Genomic DNA, 20,714 nt, shown 5'->3' with positions numbered 1-20,714 from the left:
ATATAAAATAATAGAAAAGAAAAGCATAAAAAAACAATAGAAGAGAATAATACAAAAAAATTACCGTATTTATCGGCGTATAACACGCACCCCAAGTTTAGGAGGGTATTTTAAGGAAAAAAAAACTTTTAGGAGGGAAGTTTAAGGGAAAAAAACTTACATTTAAATGCCCATCATTGCAGCCTTCTCAGTGCAGCCTTGCCCCAGTGCAGCCTTGCCCCAGTGCAGCCTTGTCAGTGCAGCCTTGTCAGTGCAGCCTTGTCAGTGCAGCCTTCCCAGTGTCCATTGCCCCAGTGCAGCCTTGCCCCAGTGCAGCCTTGCAGCTCGCAGTTTGAAAATCCTGTGATCCCCTGCGATCCTGAGCTTCAAAATCGCCGACCGCGATTTGAAAATGGTGCCGCCTGCGCCAAAATACACAGAGCCGGTCCTCGGCTCTTCTCGGCGGCTCTCGTTCACTTTCGGCTCCACTCGTAGTCCCGCCCGGGATGGGCGTGACTGGGAGCGGAGCTATCCGAACCTAGCCGAGTACACTCGGCTAGGTTCGGGCGGCACTCGAGTGAAGCCGAAAGTGGCCGAGAAGAGCCGAGGACTGGCTCTGTGTATTTCGGCGCCATTTTATAATCGCGGTCGGCGATTTTGAAGATCTGTCAGCTCAGGATCGCAAGGGATCGGCGTATAACACGCACCCATGATTTTCCCCTGATTTTAAGGGGAAAAAAGTGCGTGTTATATGCCGATAAATACGGTATATATATTTATATATATTTTTTTTATTTTTATTTTTTTTCTATGCTGGTCTATTGTTTTTCTATTCTTTTCTATTCTTTTCTATTTTATTCTAATCTTTTCTATTTGAATGCGAAATCATTCTATACGAAATTTGAATTTCCGAAAATGGTTATACAGAAACAGAATGAAATCGAATTCTAATAGAAAAGACTAGAACAGAAAAACAATAGAACAGAATAGAAAAAAAAAATATATATATATATATATATATCTCTTCCGAAATTGGAATTTGGTACAGAATGAATTCAAATAGAAAAGATTAGAATAGAACAGAAAATAATATAAAAGAATAGCATAGAAAAACAATAGAACAGAATAGAAAAAAATATAAAATATTCTATTCTAATCTTTTCTATTCGAATTCATTCTGTACCAAATTCCAATTTCGGAAGATGGTTTTATTTATTTTTATATATATATAAAATATTTCTTACTATTCTGTTCTATTGTTTTTCTATTCTATTCTTTTCTATTAGAATTTGATTTCATTCTATTTCTATATAACTATTTTCTGAAATTCGAATTTTGTATAGAATGAATTTGAATTCAAATAGAAAAGATCAGAAAATAATAGAAAAACAATAGAACAGAATAGAAAAAATATTTTTTATATATATGTATGTATGTATGTATGTATATAAAACCATCTTCCAAAATTCGAATTTCGTATAAAATTAATTTGAATAGAAAAGATTAAAATAGAGTAGAAAGAATAGACTAGAAAAACAATAGAACAGAATAGAATAAGATATAATATATATATTATATTTTATTCTGTTCTGTTCTATTGTTTTTCTAGTCTATTCTTTTCTATTCAAATTCAAATTCATTCTATACGAAATTCTAATTTTAGAAGCCATCTTCCGAAATTCGAATTTCGCATAGAATTAATTCAAATTCGAATAGAAAAGTTTAGAATAGAATAGAAAAGAATAGCATAGAAAAACAATGGAACAGAATAGAAAAAAAATATAATATATATATTTAACCATCTTCCAAAATTGGAATTTGGTACAGAATGAATTCGAATTCAAATAGAAAAGCTTAGAATACAATATATTATATTTTTTTCTATTCTGATCTATTGTTTTTCTATGCTATTCTTTTATACTTTCTATTCTATCCTAATCTTTTCTATTGGAATTCGATTTCATTCTATACGAATTTCAAATTTCGCAAAATGGTTATATATAGTTTACTTTTTCAAATTCAGTTATTGTTTTTTTCGAATTTTATAGTTTTTTTCGAATGTGGTAGAAATTTTTCGAATTTGACAGTTTTTTTCGAATGTGGTAGAATTTTTTCGAATTTAATATTTTTTTCAAATGTAGTAACATTTTTTTTTAATTTGATAGTTTTTTTCGAATGTGGTAGAATTTTTTCGAATTTGACAGTTTTTTTCGAATGTGGTAGAATTTTTTCGAATTTGATAGTTTTTTTCGAATGTGGTAGAATTTTTTCGAATTTGACAGTTTTTTTCGAATGTGTTAGAATTTTTTCGAATTTGATAGTTTTTTTTTCGAATACGGTCGAATTTTTTCGAATGCGGTCGAATTTTTTCGAATTCGAATACGAAACGAAACGAATTCCAAAAACGAATGTAATGAATGCAACGAATTTAACTAAACGAATTAAGTTAAATAACGAATCGAAACGAAACTAAACTAAACAAATTTTTTCATCCTGCACATGTCTAATGATAACTTAAAAGTGTTTCTTGGTAGTAAGCAAAGAAAAAACACATCTTGATACCACAGCAAAAACATTTCTTCTGTATATTGGGCACTATAAAGGATTCATGTATCAAAAGTCAACAAAGATATATATGTAGCACTACCACCGCTGGTACCTGGCTCTCTCACTCCTGCACAGCCAGGCAACGCACATTCTCTGCTTGCATCCAAGTACAAGAAGTCAGTCATTTGGCTTTATTTTTATGTTTTATTAGGGGTAACAGATTGGATGGGGTGAAGGGATATATGGGATGCCCAACTTGAATCAAAGAACAAAAACCAGGGACAACTTCCTCCCTATGTACAAGGTCTTGAACTGTCCTCCTTTCCGGACACTTTGACAGTCTCTTGTGGAAAATGCAAAAGCCCCTTAAGGACCAGGAACACTCAGTTGTTTAGAAAGCAACACAAAATGTTGTAGGTTGCGCACAGAAGTATTTTCAACTACACTGTAGACACTGATCCCAGTTCTTCTGACTGCAGGAACTGCCAGCACACCTGGTTGCTTCTTCACCAGCCCACCCGGCTACTGAAGATCTCCCAGGACAAGGGAAAGGAAAGATGTAAGCACAACGCTGTCTTCCAGAGAGGATTGCTACATGTGGCAGTCCGCCCTTGTAAGTCCCTGACTGTGCTGATGTACGCACACTGTCCTGCTTGCTGTCACTGCTTCTTAGGTGAGATTTCTTTCAAACCACACTGCTGTCAGGATCCATCCAAGCCAGCCCAAGCTCCAGCCCGAGGCAGAGAAACCCCCCACCCCTCCCGGCAGGGGTTCTCCTCAAGGCCCACTGACAGTCTCCACAGCCCTCCATCTTCCACCTGACTCCCCTCCTGGGATGTATACAAAAAGCGCAGCGCTGGATATAAATAAACATTGGAAAAGTACTGTGCTAAATACAAACAAACACTGAAAATATATATAAAAATTAGAAAACTGTGCACAATAATTCACTTGAAATAATATTGTCCATAAGTATTCCCAATATAGTGAAAATAGACTAAAATGTGGATAAAACGTGCTAGTTCATTTAAATGGTGTCCATAGAGACATGTGTGAGAATCACTGTTGGATATATGACTTCCACCGCTGTTAAACCCGTCACCACAGAGAGATTAAAGGCTTACCAGACAGCCCTTAGAGAAAGGCATGAAACGATCTCCACTTTAGATGTAGTCCCTTTTGTGGATGGGTCCTGGCTGAATGAGGAAACTGGAAAGGTACTGTGCTAGCTCTTTTAGAATAATGCCATGGACATATGTGGAATTACACCACAAAATACATTCTGCTGCTTCTCCTGAGTACGGGGATGCCACGTGTGAGACTTTTTGGGAACTGTTTGCTAGGACAGATAGCTGCAGGGGAAATTGCACAGTCATCCCTCCTGGGATGACTTATCCATATTTAAGAACTTGCTCAGTAACCATGTCTGGCCCACCGTCTGAGGATTGGCTAAGTTCCCCTATGTATGCAGATCAACCCTCCTGGCCTCCATCCTCCAGCTTCTAGAAATTTCTCCAAACTTCCGGAACCAGGGGGAGGCACCCGAGACTTGCCTGTATGAGTCATCCAGCTTAAACTGCAGTAAACTCTTGACCCAGATTTAAGACTCATTTTACCATGAGCTAATAAATTTGCCTGTGCTATTCTAGTAGCACACTAGAGCGTGCTATATATATATATATATATATATATATATATATATATATATATATATATATATATATATATATATACGGCTTCACTACAGCTAGTTGGATTCTTCTCTTCTATTTACAACCTTACAATTTACTTGTAAAATTACTCTTGTTGCTTAAGGTAAATAACACTAGTGCATTTTCTTACTTGTACTTTTGATAAGATAAGAATGTATCCTTTGTATTCTCTTTCACATATTTATTATTTTCCCCCTACTGTTCTGTTTTATGACCCAGAGCTGGCCATACAGTGCTTAAAGTTAAAGCCGTTACTGGTCCTATTGACTCCCCTCACCTACCCCCCCCCCCCATACCACCCCTTCTCCCCACTCAACAAAAGTCGTTTTATCCATTAACTTTTGTCGAAAAATTTTCGCCTGAACGACACATACATTCGATAGCCGGAAGCTGATATTCCTTTATCCACGCTGTTTAGCATTAGTGGGTGAATCAATGTATTTCTCTCATTCAGGGCCTTAGAAATTTTAAACGTCTATAGCCTGCTTTAAGTTTGTCAACTTAACTAATAGTGATTGTTGTGTATTGGCTGTGTGACTGTCTTTACCATCTATAAAGCTATACCAGTAAGCAACAATATATGTTTGTTCACTTAACAAGCACCAAGGCCTTGACAAGATGTTTCAGTAGAATTTTTCATATAGACCTCAACATCAGAAACTCTTTCCAATTCTTTCCAACACCTACAATAATGAAACACGTGTAGAAGAAATTTGGTTCAGATTTCCAGACCTACAGATTCTGACATTATGAAGTCAGTTATTTTCCAAGACTAATGCCGCGTACACACGGTCGGACTTTCTGGCGGACTTGGTCCGGCACACTTTCTGACGGACTTTGTCCGCCAGGTGCGCCGGACTTTAAAACGGACGGACTTGCCCACACACGACCGGACTTTTCCGGCGGGCTAAGTCCGTCCGTCTTTCCGACGGACTTTCGCCGGAGTTACGGCGGACTTTCAGAATGAACGGACTTGCCCACACACGGACAAGTCCGTTCATTTTGAACGTGACTCGGGTACGACGGGACTAGAAAAGGAATTCAATCTCGCCGCTTTTTTTGGCGAGATTGAAACCTTGCGAGCCCCGTCGCAGGCCCTTAGGTCTGGTATGGAACTTTAAGGGGAACCCCCTACGCCGAAAAACCGGCGTGGGGTCCCCCCTAAAATCCATACCAGACCCCGATCCGAGCACGCAGCCTGGCCGGTCAGGAAAGGGGATGGGGACGAGCGAGCCTGTGTAGTGTGTTTTATTATTGACACTTTTTCCCTAGGTGAATGGGTAGGGGTACCATGTACCCCATACTCATTCACATAGGGTGGGGGCGCGGGATCTGGGGGCCCTCTTATTAAAGGGGGCTCCCGGATTCCGATAAGCCCCTGCCCGCAGACCCCGACAACCAACTGCCAGGGTTGTCGGGAAGAGGCCCTTGTCCTCATCAACATGGGGACAAGGTGCTTTGGGGTGGGGGGCCCCGCAGGGCGCCCCCCTCCCCCAAAGCACCTACCCCCCATGTTGAGGGTATGCGGCCTGGTACGGTTCAGGAGGGGGGGTGCTCGCTCGTCCCCACCCCCTTTCCTGACCGGCCAGGCTGCGTGCTCGGATCGGGGTCTGGTATGGATTTTAGGGGGGACCCCATGCCGGTTTTTCGGCGTAGGGGCTTCCCTTTAAAATCCTTACCAGACCTAAGGGCCTGGTATGCCCAGCGCTCGCCGCAATAGGAAAATTTGTTTTTCCTATTGCAGCGAGCGCGAGATGCAATACCCTGCCCTCGTGTTGTATCTGGTCCGTCGGACCAGCATACACACGAGCGGGCTTTCCGTCGGACCAGCACACAGACGAGCGGACTTTCCGCCCAAATCTGGGTCCGACGGGAAGATTTAAAACTTGTTTCAAATCTAGGTCCGGCGGACTTTGGGGAAAAAGTCCGCCGGAAAAGTCCGCTGGCGCCTACACACGGGCGGATTGTCCGGCACACTCTGGTCCGCCGGACCAAGTCCGCCGGAAAGTCCGACCGTGTGTACGCGGCATAAGGCATCTAATCATATCCAAGCCTACAAAATAAATTTATCTTATCAGGCCATCAAAAAATAAGCAATATAACTGCTGTTTGTATAAAGAAACATAATTCATACTAAGAGGTAAGTCTTTAGTCTAATGTCATTTATTGATATTAATATTCCCTGTCTTTCATATATGCAGCTATTAGGACTGTTTTTTCATTAGTCAAGCATTGCTATTAATATATGAAAAATGACCTTGTGCTTCCTGTCAATCTGCCATTTTTACTTCCTTTACTCAAAATACAGTTGTATTCTACGTTACCAGACAGCTGCACTTTTATCTGTGATATTTTTGGAATGATAAAAAAAGGACAACTTCGAAGGTATCATATACAAATGTAAAACCAAAACAATGTAAAATATCTTTCTCTTTACATTTTGAGGATGATGAAAGTAGGAAGTATAGTAACTAGTAAGGAATGTCTTGAAACTGATGTGCAACCTGAAAAACAAGGCCCTTCTGTAGACTGGAAAATAGCTGAACAGAGATTTTTTTACCATGCCACCCAAATGCCAGCCTTTATTTCAATATTGCTCTAATACCCTAGTACCACGTTTTACTATAGACTGATTGATCGAACAAATACAGGTAGATATACTTACCTAACAACACTTTCACTCTATTTCTATGACCTCATATTTGCGTATCTCCCTTTGTGCTGGGAAAGCACCACATGGACCGGGGTCGCAAAGAGAGCCCCGGGCCCCGTATTAACGACCGGGACCTGGAACACCCGATTCCGGGTCACCTGATCACTGTGATAGCCTCTGATTGGCTACCACAGTGATCAGTCACCATGAAGCCCCCCCCCCAAGTTTTCTCTCTCTGTGAATGGAGGAGAGAGATACATCGTATATCTCTTTTTCCTTGCAGAGAGGAAAAAAAAGTGTTTGTAAAAAAATAAATAATAATAACAATAAAAAATTTAAAAAATACAAAAAATACAGAGATCAAGGTTTTATGTAGGTCAGTGCCAAGGTTAGTGTTTGGGTCAAGGTCAGGATCAAAAGTCAAGGTCAGGGTCAAAGATCAGGGTAAGTCTTTTTTTTTTTTTTTCGACAGGATTTTTTAAAAATTTGTATCAGTGTTGGTGTGTTTTAGGTAGGATAAAAAAATGTGCACTATTTTTTCTTGGCTGTACTACAGGTACAAACAACAACTAACATACACATATGTGGTATCGCTGTGATCGTCAGAAGAATTTATTTTGGGTTTTTCTTTGGTGGAAGGTCATGGTACTAGCAAGAAATATACAGGTACATTTTAAAAAACTTTTTTTTTTTTAAACAATTTTGGGCCAGTTTTTTCTTTGATAACAATCAGGAGATATCCATTACCATTTACCACCAAATGAAAGCCCAATTTGTCCTCAACAAACAAGGTATAATTCACCTGGATACACAAAGTAGTTGTGATGATATGTGTAGTTTTACTAACAAATGTCAAAGTTTCAAAATTGTGCTTAGGCATTAAGATTTGTTTTACCCTTAGGCACGAATATCTCAGGAATAATACAAACAGGAATACGGATGCATATATCAAAAATGTAAGATTTTGACAATAGTGTGCCTTAGCTGTGTCAGTAAGATGCTAATAAAAATTCAGAAACCATTAATTTGGAGTATACCTGTCCCATAATACCACATTGATGGTACCTACATAACATAATAGTATGGTACATTTAAAGGTTACCATTTACCAGTGATCACTGCTGATGTTAGTGCCTTTAGGAGCAGGATTACTCAAAGTATACATAATATTAGTGGCGGACTGTTCATTAGGGGCGCCCCCTCTCTCCAGGACACCCCCTATATGCAATGGATAGATTCATGCATAGCATGAATCTGTCCACGACTGCCACGTCCACCCCCTATTCATGCATCCAGCCCCTTTCAGGGAATTACAGCAGCCTGGGGTTTTTTTTAACCACCTGATTAGAGCCAGAGGCTCTAATAGGCTTCAAATTAGGGTGGGCTCGGGTCACAGAGCATGCAACCAGAGCCCACCCAGGTATGTTACAACAGCGAATGAATATTCACTGTTGAAACACTGATCCTCAATCCAGTCAATCAGAAGCGGGCGTGAGACCCATTTTCCAATTGGCCGAAAAGAGAAGACTCCCGAATGGCTGCCAAGGAGGAGGGAGGAAACGGAAGCCGCCGCCGTGATGACACATGGAGAGCAGGAGAATGTGAGGCTGCTGAGCAGGGGAAGGGGTTAGTGCTACCGACCGACTGAGGTGGCATACCACTGCATAATATGTATGTACTTCTGGACTTCTATCACCAGTTGGCAATGGAACGCACACTTCACACTTCAGTTCACTTCAGTTACCTCTGGGTTTTATGCAGCATATTTGCCCTGTTGCTCCTTAAAGTATTTCATTCACCTAGAGCAAGCTCAAAATCTACACAACAAATCATTTGGCTCAATGGATTCTTAACATATTTGGGGAGAGGTGGGGGGTCTCCTCTTTTTTTATTGATTTCAAAAATCACATTTGTTCTGTTTTTGGCACATGCAGCTCTAGGATTGGAAACCCTTTGAGAACATACAACAAACCAGCACCAACTTTGTAGCCGTTCTTCCTAAAAATGAACATATATGTAAAGTGATTGTAAATGATCATCTTGTAAAACAATTTGTTCAGTTTAAAATAGAAATAAAAGGCACATTTGTGTATGGATATAAAAAAAAACATTATAAATCCCTTTTTTCCCTTTTTTATAAGTAATCACATTCCCTCTGTTCACAGCTGCATAAGATCTGGGGGAGGAGAAGCAGCAACACACTGTGCTCGTCAATGAATGGCTGTGCAGCAGAGGCAATGTCAGGACAAGTCTGATCATTGGAGGAGAACACACTGGGGTTGATTTACGGCAAAAAGACTGTGCACTTTGAAAAGTGCAATTGCACTCTGCAAGTGCAGCTACTCCAGAGCTTAGCAAATGAGCAGAAGCTCTGCTGACTTCAATCATCCAATCAGGTGCAAGCAAAAATGCTGTTTTAAAAAAAAAATTTCCTAACACGTGATCGGGTACTCTTTGCAAAGTGAAGCTTTACCTCATTTACTAAACTCTGGAGCAACTACACTTTTCAAAGTGCACAGTCAATTTGCCTTTAGTAAATCAACCCTATTGATTTCCCAGCATAGCTAGAAAACTGACCACGGTGTGCTCTCCTGCTTAGTGTAGTCAGTTTTTGAAAGAAAAGCAGAGGGACTGGCAGGAACACCAGGGATTTCACATAAAGGAATCAATACAAAGAGAACAGGATACTTTCTCATACATGTACATAGTACAGCAGGCACATATCAGGAATATGATGTGTTGGGGTAACAAACACTTTAAATTCAAATCACCAAGCTTATGTTTTTTCCACATGCAGTAAAGCGTGACTATATTTTTATCCACTACCATTAATAGTGGTAAAAAATGCATATAAATATACAGTGGGGGCGGAAAGTATTCAGACCCCCTTACATTTTTCACTCTTTGTTACATTTGCTAAAATCGTTTAAGTTCATTTTTTTTCCCCATATTGACATAAAAACACAGAATTGTTGACATTTTTGCAGATTTATTAAAAAAGAAAAACTGAAATATCACATGGTCCTAAGTATTCAGACCCTTTGCTCAGTATTTAGTAGAAGCACCCTTTTGATCTAATACACCCATCAGTCTTTTGGGGAAAGATGCAAGTTTTTCACACCTGAATTTGGGGATCCTCTGCCATTCCTCCTTGCAGATCCTCTCCAGTTCTGTCAGGTTGGATGGTAAATGTTGGTGGACAGCCATTTTTAGGTCTCTCCAGAGATGCTCAATTGGGTTTAAGTCAGGGCTCTGGCTTGGCCATTCAAGAACAGTCATGGAGTTGTTGTGAAGCCACTCCTTCGTTATTTTAGCTGTGTGCTTAGGGTCATTGTCTTGTTGGAAGGTAAACCTTCAGCCCAGTGTGAGGTCCTGAGCACTCTGGAGAAGGTTTTCCTCCAGGATATCCCTGTACTTGGCTGCATTCATCTTTCCCTCGATTGCAACCAGTCGTCCTGTCCCTGCAGCTGAAAAACACCCCCACAGCATGATGCTGCCACCACCATGCTTCACTGTTGGGACTGTATTGGACAGGTAATGAGCAGTGCCTGGTTTTCTCCACACATACCACTTAGAATTAAGGCCAGAAAGTTCTATCTTGGTCTCATCAGACCAGAGAATCTTATTTCTCACCATCTTGGAGTCCTTCAGGTGTTTTTTTAGCAAACGCCATGCGGGCTTTCATGTGTCTTGCACTGAGGAGAGGCTTCCGCCACTCTGCCATAAAGCCCCGACTGGTGGAGGGCTGCAGTGATGGTTGACTTTCTACAACTTTCTCCCATCTCCCGACTGCATTTCTGGAGCTCAGCCACAGTGATCTTTGGGTTCTTCTTTACCTCTCTCACCAAGGCTCCTCTCCCCCGATAGCTCAGTTTGGCCAGACGACCAGCTCTAGGAAGAGTTTTGGTCGTCCCAAACGTCTTCCATTTAAGGATTATGGAGGCCACTGTGCTCTTATGAACCTTAAGTGCAGCAGAATTTTTTTGTAACCTTGGCCAGATCTGTGTCTTGCCACAATTCTGTCTCTGAGCTCTTTAGGCAGTTTCTTTGACCTCATGATTCTCATTTGCTCTGACATGCACTGTGAGCTGTAAGGTCTTATATAGACAGGTGTGTGGCTTTCCTAATCAAGTCCAATCAGTATAATCAAACACAGCTGGACTCAAATGAAGGTGTAGAACCATCTCAAGCATGATCAGAAGAAATGGACAGCACCTGAGTTAAATATATGAGTGTCACAGGAAAGGGTCTGAATACTTAAGACCATGTGATATTTCAGTTTTTCTTTTTTAATAAATCTGCAAAAATTTCCATAATTCTGTGTTTTTCTGTCAATATGGGGTGCTGTGTGTACATTAATAAGGAAAAAAATGAACCTAAATGATTTTAGCAAATGGCTGCAATATAACAAAGAGTGAAAAATTTAAGGGGGTCTGAATACTTTCCGTCCCTACTGTACATGTAGCATTGTATGATTGATCAAGTTTTTTTTTTTTGTATTATGTCAACCAAAAAAAAAACATATTTACTAGCAGAAATAATAAAAATGGTTTGTGCCATTGCTGTTCCAATTCATTGTTTATATGATATCTCTAAATTATTAACCGCACTGGGACCAAGGCAGGCCATCATCAAATAAACTAAAGTAGACAAAAATAGCCAGACCTGAAGTTCCATGTTTTATATGTGACTCCTGAGGCACACAGACCACATATGTCTTTTCTGTGCTATATTTTCCTCTTATTGTTCCTCGGTCATTAATATTTTTCTTTTGTTAGCAGCCAGCTGTAGTTGCTCTCTTGTTGCCTTATATCCCCTTGTCTTTCACAGGTCATTAGTGCATCACAAGTACCCGTCTAGCCTCCAAACAACACATGTTCACTTTTATTCTCTTTTTTTTGCCTCAAGATCTGAAAGACATTCATTTGAAAGGTTAGAAGATAAGATACAACATTAGAGAACACTTCCCAGACAGCAAGTTTTCTATTCCTTCCAGTCCAATTTATTACACATTAAAATACACTCATAGTTAGATCATTCGATGAAGTGACTGTGTAGTACGAAGCTTAAATTTACTGACAAATGTTGGCCTGGACATTCATGGAAATACCTAAGAAATCATATGACAGTTTCACGTCAAGAAACAGACAAGATTAGAATCCACAAGTCTGTGCAACCAGTAGCATCATGTCATCAACATTTTTTACAGGAGCTGCTGAAAAATTGATGGCTCTTCACAGAAAAGGTTGAAACTCTCTAGCACTGTGTGTCCCTCTGTATTTTACTCTTGTAGCTAATAAGCTGGGAAGTTACTTGACTTCTGAGTAGCTCCATCATATGAGCTGAGTAAGGTTGAAGACAGTAGCTGGAAAATATAAAAATAAAAAATAAAAAGAAATTGAGAGAAAATTCACTGACCAGTACCTTCAAAACATAGCTTATTAAATATTTAATGCATGTTAGGAGACTGTCAAAAAGGAGGAATGTACAATATAAGAAAGTGCAGGCATAAAAAATAATAATAATTAAAAAAAAGAATATATACTGTAAATGCAAACTATATGGATTTTAACATGTGCAATCCAGTGTTTCTCAAATGTTCATTAGAGGTGCACCATGTTAACATTTTTATAGTTTCCAAATATTACCTGCAGGTGGGTTATTGTATCCCCCATCTACACCGTTATACTGTTACAAAGTTGATTTATATTTGATAGTATGGTCAGTCTTGTCTATGAATGTGTCCAAAAGCCTATACTGCCCCCCATCCACGTGTATCAACTCAACACATTTTCTTCTTCCTATTCAAGATGGCGTTTATATGCTTGCCTAGCTTCCCCTGACACTTTGTCACTGATTACTGATGATAATTGTTGTTGAACCAACTTGGAACTGACCTTGGCTCATCCATTTGCCTTGGCTGGTCACTCATTCCTCTTTTCAATCTGTTTCCAATCACTTGTCCTCTTATCTCTGGTTGTCTTCCGGCCTACCTACATATTAAAATGTCCTGCCTATCCTGTTGCCCACACCTGTCTATTGCCAATGTTGGTTGTGTTCTGACCTTAGCCATACCTCCCAATGCTTTGAGATGGGAATGAGGAACACCTATTAGCAAACGTATGTAGGTTTAGGACACACCCCCTGCCACGCTGCCCTAAAGGAGAATTATACAAAAAAATTGACTAGTTAAACCCACAAGTGCTTTTTTTTACCACTACTATTCCCTTATACCGGCTTTTGAAATTCACAAATGCAGCCATTTAGAATTGTATGGAAGGTTTAGCACTGGAAAACACTTTTTAAAAAGATAAATTGTACATTTATATACAACTATATAGATCAGGCGAAAATGATGGCCAAATGAGGAGGAAAGAGGGACAGAGGGACTTTGTTCCCAATGAGGGACAGTCCCTCAAAATCAGGGACAGTTGGGAGCTATACCTTAGTTGCTGTTATTTCCTTTCAAACTGTTTTTGCAATTCATGGCTACTCAGCTATAGAAAAGGTTGTTGAACCATCTTTTGCTATTCGGCACTGTGCTACTGGTAATTGCGTGGTCATGCAATACTGTACTCAAACGTTTGTATCATTTTTTTCACACAAATAGAGATTTCTTTTGATACTATTTGATCACCACCAGGTTTTTCATTTATTACAATATAAGCGTAAAAAAAATGGAAATTAACCACTTCAGCCCCAGAAGGATTTACCCCCTTCCTGACCAGAGCACTTTTTACAATTTGGCACTGCGTCGCTTTAACTGCTAATTGCGCGGTCATGCAATGCTGTAACCAAACGAAATTTGCGTCCTTTTCTTCCCACAAATAGAGCTTTCTTTTGATGGTATTTGATCACCTCTGCCGTTTTTATTTTTTGCGCTATACACGGAAAAAGACCGAAAATTTTGAAAAAAAATGATATTTTCTACTTTTTGTTCTAAAAAAAATCCAATAAACTCAATTTTAGTCATACATTTAGGCCAAAATGTATTTGGCCACATGTCTTTGGTAAAAAAAATGTCAATAAGTGTATATTTATTGGTTTGCGCAAAAGTTATAGCGCCTACAAACTAGGGTACATTTTTTTTGCGCTATACACGGAAAAAGACCGAAAATTTTGAAAAAAAATGATATTTTCTACTTTTTGTTCTAAAAAAAATTCAATAAACTCAATTTTAGTCATACATTTAGGCCAAAATGTATTTGGCCACATGTCTTTGGTAAAAAAAATGTCAATAAGTGTATATTTATTGGTTTGCGCAAAAGTTATAGCGCCTACAAACTAGGGTACATTTTCTGGAATTTACACAGTCTTTAATTTATGACTGCCTATGTCATTTCTTGAGGTGCTAAAATGACAGGGCAGTACAAAACCCCCACAAATGACCCCATTTTGGAAAGTAGACACCCCAAGAAAATTGCTGAGAGGCATGTTGAGCCCATTGAATATTCATTTTTTTTGTCCCAAGTGATTGAATAATGAAAAAAAAAAAAAAAAAATTACAAAAAGTTGTCACTAAATGATATATTGCTCACACAGGCCATGGGCATATGTGGAATTGCACCCCAAAATACATTTAGCTGCTTCTCCTGAGTATGGGGATACCACATGTGTGGGACTTTTTGTGAGCCTAGCCGCATACGGGGCCCCAAAAACCAATCACTGCCTTCAGGATTTCTAAGGGCGTACATTTTTGATTTTACTCCTCACTACCTATCACAGTTTTGAAGGCCATAAAATGCCCAGATGGCACAAACCCCCCCCAAATGACCCCATTTTGGAAAGTAGACACCCCAAGCTATTTGCTGAGAGGCATGTTGAGTCCATGGAATATTTTATATTTTGACACAAGTTGCGGGAAAGTGACAATTTATTTATTTATTTATTTTTTTTTGCACAAAGTTGTCACTAAATGATATATTGCTCACACAGGTCATGGGCATATGTGGAATTGCACCCCAAAATACATTCTGCTGCTTCTCTTGAGTACGGGGATACCACATGTGTGGGACTTTTTAGGAGCCTAGCCGCGTACGGGACCCCGAAAACCAATCACCGCCTTCAGGATTTCTAAGGGTGTACATTTTTGATTTCACTCTTCACTGCCTATCACAGTTTCGGAGGCCATGGAATGCCCAGGTGGCACAAACCCCCCCCAAATGACCCCATTTTGGAAAGTAGACACCCCAAGCTATTTGCTGAGAGGCATGGTGAGTATTTTGCAGCTCTCATTTGTTTTTGAAAATGAAGAAAGACAAAAAAAAAAATTTTTTTTTTCTTTTTTTAATTTTCAAAACTTTGTGACAAAAAGTGAGGTCTGCAAAATACTCACTATACCTCTCAGCAAATAGCTTGGGGTGTCTACTTTCCAAAATGGGGTCATTTGGGGGGGGTTTGTGCCACCTGGGCATTCCATGGCCTCTGAGACTGTGATAGGCAGTGAAGAATGAAATCAAAAATTTACGCCCTTAGAAAGCCTGAAGGCGGTGCTTGGTTTTCGGGTCCCATACGTGGCTAGGCTCCCAAAAAGTCTCACACATGTGGTATCCCCGTACTCAGGAGAAGCAACAGAATGTATTTTGGGGTGTAATTTCACATATTCCCATGGCATGTTTGAGCAATATATCATTTAGTGACAACTTTGTGCAAAAAAAAAAAAAAAAATAATAATTTGTCTCTTTCCCGCAACTTGTGTCACAATATAAAATATTCCATGGACTCGACATGCCTCTCAGCAAATAGCTTGGGGTGTCTACTTTCCAAAATGGGGTCATTTGGGGGGGTTTGAACTGTCCTGGCATTTTATGCACAACATTTAGAAGCTTATGTCACACATAACCCACTCTTCTAACCACTTGAAGACAAAGCCCTTTCTGACACTTTTTGATTACATGAAAAAATTATTTTTTTTTGCAAGAAAATTACTTTGAACCCCCACACATTATATATTTTTTTAAAGCAAATGCCCTACAGATTAAAATGGTGGGTGTTTAATTTTTTTTTTTCACACAGTATTTGCGCAGCGATTTTTCAAACGCATTTTTTGGGGAAAAAACACACTTTTTTACATTTTAATGCACTAAAACACACTATATTGCCCAAATGTTTGATGAAATAAAAAAGATGATCTTAGGCCGAGTACATGGATACCAAACATGACATGCTTTACAATTGCGCACAAACGTGCAGTGACAACAAAATAAATACATTTTTAAAAGCCTTTAAAAGCCTTTACAGGTTACCACTTTAGATTTACAGAGGAGGTCTACTGCTAAAATTACTGCCCTCGATCTGACCGTCGCGGTGATACCTCACATGCATGGTGCAATTGCTGTTTACATTTGACGCCAGACCGACGCTTGCGTTCGCCTTAGCGCGAGAGCAGGGGGGACAGGGGTGCTTTTTTTTTTTTTTTTTTTTTCTTTATTATTTTTTTGCTTTTTTATCTTATTTTAAAACTGTTCCTTTCATTTTTTTTTTTTTTTTAATCATTTTTATTGTTATCTCAGGGAATGTAAATATCCCCTATGATAGCAATAGGTAGTGACAGGTACTCTTTTTGAAAAAATTGGGGTCTATTAGACCCTAGATTTCTCCTCTGCCCTCAAAGCATCTGACCACACCAAGATCGGTATGATAAAATGCTTTCCCAATTTCCCAATGGCGCTATTTACATCCGGCGAAATCTAAGTCATAAAATGCTCGTAGCTTCCGGTTTTTTAGGCCATAGAGATGTTTGGAGCCACTCTGGTCTCTGATCAGCTCTATGGTCAGCTGGCTGAATCACCGGCTGCATTCTCAGGTTCCCTGTTGAGACAGGAGAGCCAGAGAAAAACACGGAAGACGGTGGGGGGGGGGGCATTCTCTCCCACTGCTTGTAAAAGCAGTCTAGAGGCTAATTAGCTGCTAGGATTGCTTCTACATGAAAGCCGACCGCTGGCTGAAAAGAATGATACTAAGATGATACCTAAACCTGCAAGCATCATTCTGGTATAACCACTCAAAGTCGTGAATGCTGTACCTGAAGACAAAAATATGGTTAACAATAAAGCACAGTAAACGGTAAAGTATAAAAAATTGCAGACCTGAAAAGCAAACATGATAAAACATAATAACAATAAAACATTGCAGAATAGAATACAGTAAAAAAGAGCAGAACAATAGAGAGAATAGAGAAAGAGAGAATAGAGAGAGAACAATAAAACGACAACTATTATTTTTTATTTTATATTTTTGTTTGTGTTTTTTTTTTTTTTTTTACACTTTTTTTGTAACTGTAACTTTTATAACTGTAACCGGTTCCAGGTTCGGGTCTCTCAAAATGCGATGGCATCTTGGGAGACCCTGTGAAAGTGTGTCCTAGTCTGTGCAATGCTGTACCCTACGCTAATACTCAGCTAGTGAATGGTAGCGTTCAAAACATTCACCAATGCAAAGACCAGGATTGTCAGGACAGGAGGGACAATAATAGCGGGTGTCACGCCTATATCCGCGCTTGCTGCAGACACAACATCTTTTTTGGGGGGGTTCGTTGGGTAGGGGTACTCGGGAGGACATAAAAATGCCTCTCATGCAGCCGACTGCATTTGGTTGGGGATGTGAATGGGGGAAGTACGGGCGCTGCAGAAGTGGTGGGTTCCCAATTAGGATTGGCGAATGCAGCAGGAAGGGCACTATGGGCATGACGGGCCTGTGTTTGTCTTCTTGGTTGCAGCGGGACACTATTTGTGCTTGCCACCTCACCAGCTTGAACTGCACTTATGGGACTCGCCACGTCACCAAGTGTTACTGCAGTGCTGGTTTGACTACGACCGGGGTGTACTAGGCCGCTGGCGCTTGCCAGTTCACCAAAACGCTACCAAAAAAACTGTTAACGATCGCAGGGATCAGGCCTGACTCTGCGAACGCTGCAGTTATGCATTTAGTGTTTTGTAAGTGACAGTGATCGATCGATACTGCACTTGGGTGGGCTGGGCTGGGCCGGGCGGAGGGGCAAAACGCAGGTGCTAGCAGGTATCTGGGCTGATCCCGCTAACACTGCATTTTTGGGAACCCTAAACTGCTGGGGACGCCAGTATAGATCTGATCGGATCAGATATTGATCAGTTCAGATACTATACCACTAAGGGAGGTGTACAGTGCGTGCGTGGGTGTTAGCGCTACTGGCACTAACCTGACGCTGCCTGGGGCTGGTGCTTGCCAGTTCACCAAAACGCTACAAAAAAAACTGTTAGCGATCGCAGGGATCAGGCCTGACTCTGCGAACGCTGCAGTTATGCGTTTAGTGTTTTGTAAGTGACAGTGATCGATCGATACTGCACTTGGGTGGGCTGGGCCGGGCGGAGGGGTAAAACGCAGTTGCTAGCAGGTATCTGGGTTGATCCCGCTAACACTGCGTTTTTGGGAACCCTAAACTGCTGGGGACGCTAGTATAGATCTGATCGGATCAGATATTGATGCGTTCAGATACTATACCACTAAGGGAGGTGTACGGTGCGTGGGTGTTAGCGGTACTGGCACTAACCTGACGCTGCCTGGGGCTGGTGCTTGCCATTTCACCAAAATGCTACCAAAAAAACTGTTAGCGATCGCAGGGATCAGGCCTGACTCTGCGAACGCTGCAGTTATGCGTTTAGTGTTTTGTAAGTGACAGTGATCGATCGATACTGCACTTGGGTGGGCTGGGCCGAGCTGGGCGGAGGGGCAAAACGCAGGTGCTAGCAGGTATCTGGGCTGATCCCGCTAACACTGTGTTTTTGGGAACCCTAAACTGCTGGGGACGCTAGTATAGATCTGATCGGATCAGATATTGATCTGTACAGATACTATACCACTAAGGGAGGCGTATGCTGCGTGCGTGGGTGTTAGCGGTACTGGCGCTAATCTGACGCTGCCTGGGGCGACGCATATCACCGCCGGGCGATCAGGGGGCTAAATCTTTATTCGGTAATAAACGGCGGGTGCCCTGACACTATAAAAAATAAACAAACTAACCAGCGTCACCCGTAACGGTTATACAGTGATCAGTGGTGAAAGGGTTAACTAGGGGGCAATCAAGGGGTTAAAACATTTATTAGATAGTATATGGGGGTCCCTGTCGCTATAAAACTCTGACGGCGAACCTAAATATTTACGTCCCTAACTAGCATCACCAGCGACACTAATACAGCGATCAGAAAAATGATCGCTTAGCGACACTGGTGACAGGGGGTGATCAAGGGGTTAAAACTTTATTAGGGGGGGTTAGGGGGGTACCCTAGACCTACAGGGGGCCTAACACTCACTGCCCTGACACTGTAACTGTCACAAACTGACACCAATACAGTAATCAGAAAAAAAAAAAAAAAACCTGCTTGGTGTCAGTTTGTGACGGGGGGGGGGTGATTGGGGGGGGATCGGGGGGCGATCGGGGGGGGGATCGGGGTGTTTAGTGTGCCTGGCATGTTCTACTGTGTGTAGTGTGTTGGTGCACTTACATTGCAGTCTTCTCTCCTCGGCCCGGAACGGAAAATACCGAGCCGAGGAGAGATGAGATGTGTACAATACAGAGGCAGGGAAATGATCCCATTGGCTGAGAGCGATCGCGAGGGGGGGGCCACGAATGGATGGCCTCCCCCTCACCTCCGATCGCCGGGGGAGATTTGCCGACCGCCGCAGGCACCGGGGGGGGGGTCCGATCGGACCCCCCACCCACGGGCAGGCAAGGACGTACATATACGTCCTTTTGCCTGCCCGTGCCGCTCTGTCGACGTATATAGTCGTGCGGCGGTCGGCAAGTGGTTAAAAAAAGAAAAACAATACTTTTTACTTTCTGCTTTAAAACATATCCAATAAAAATTTTTAAAAAATATAACTTCTTTATAAATTTTGGCCAAAATGTATTCTGCTACATGTCTTTGATAAAAGAAAATCCCAATAGTGCCTACAAACTATGTTATATATACTGGAATTTTTTTTTTTTTATTTTAATCATATATTTTAATTTTATTTATTTTACTACTAATGGCAGTGAGCAGTGACTTATAATGGTGCTGCAATAGTGCGGCAGGAAATTCGACACTAACTGACGGTGGGTAACTGACTAACTGCCACTGACATCACCAGTGACATTAATACAGTGCTCAGTGATAATAGTGTACTAGTGACACTGGCTGGGAAGGGGTTAAAATTTAGGTGATCAAGGGTGCAAATGTGTGCCTAACTATGTAAGCGTGCTGATTTTACTACTAGATCTCTCAGTTTCTTATCCCTACTTTGCTACCTCTGTACAGAGCTGTTGTTTATTAACCGGCACAGCTGCGCAAATGGGCGTACCTGTACATCCCTTTGAATTTGCCGCTGTGCCATCGCATATGCGCCGCCTTTGGCGCACACGTGCACCCGCCGCATGCTCCGTGAGTAGGATCGCAAGTCGCGGGGATACCCACAATCGTCTCACGGAGAGGAAGAATGGGGAAATGCTAATGTAAACAAGCATTACCCCGTTCTACCTAGTGACACTGTCACTGATCACAGCTCCCTGTAATCAGGAGCGGTGATCAGTGATGTGTCACACGTAGACCCTCCCCCCACAGTTAGAATCACTCGCTAGGACACACTTAACCCCTACAGTGCCACCTAGTGTTAACCCCTTTACTGCCAGTCACATTTACACAGTAATCAATGCATTTTTAATCGCACTGATCGCTGTATAAATGTGAATGGTCCCAAAAATGTGTAAAAATTGTCTGATGTGTCCGCCATAATGTCGCAGTCATGATAAAAATTGCTTATTGCAATTGCTTATTGCCTATTTTGTAGACGCTATAACTTTTGCGCAA

This window comes from Aquarana catesbeiana, linkage group LG05 (genome assembly GCF_042186555.1).
Source record: "Aquarana catesbeiana isolate 2022-GZ linkage group LG05, ASM4218655v1, whole genome shotgun sequence".
In the NCBI taxonomy this organism is placed as follows: domain Eukaryota; kingdom Metazoa; phylum Chordata; class Amphibia; order Anura; family Ranidae; genus Aquarana; species Aquarana catesbeiana.
Note: the sequence above shows the minus strand (reverse complement) of the source record.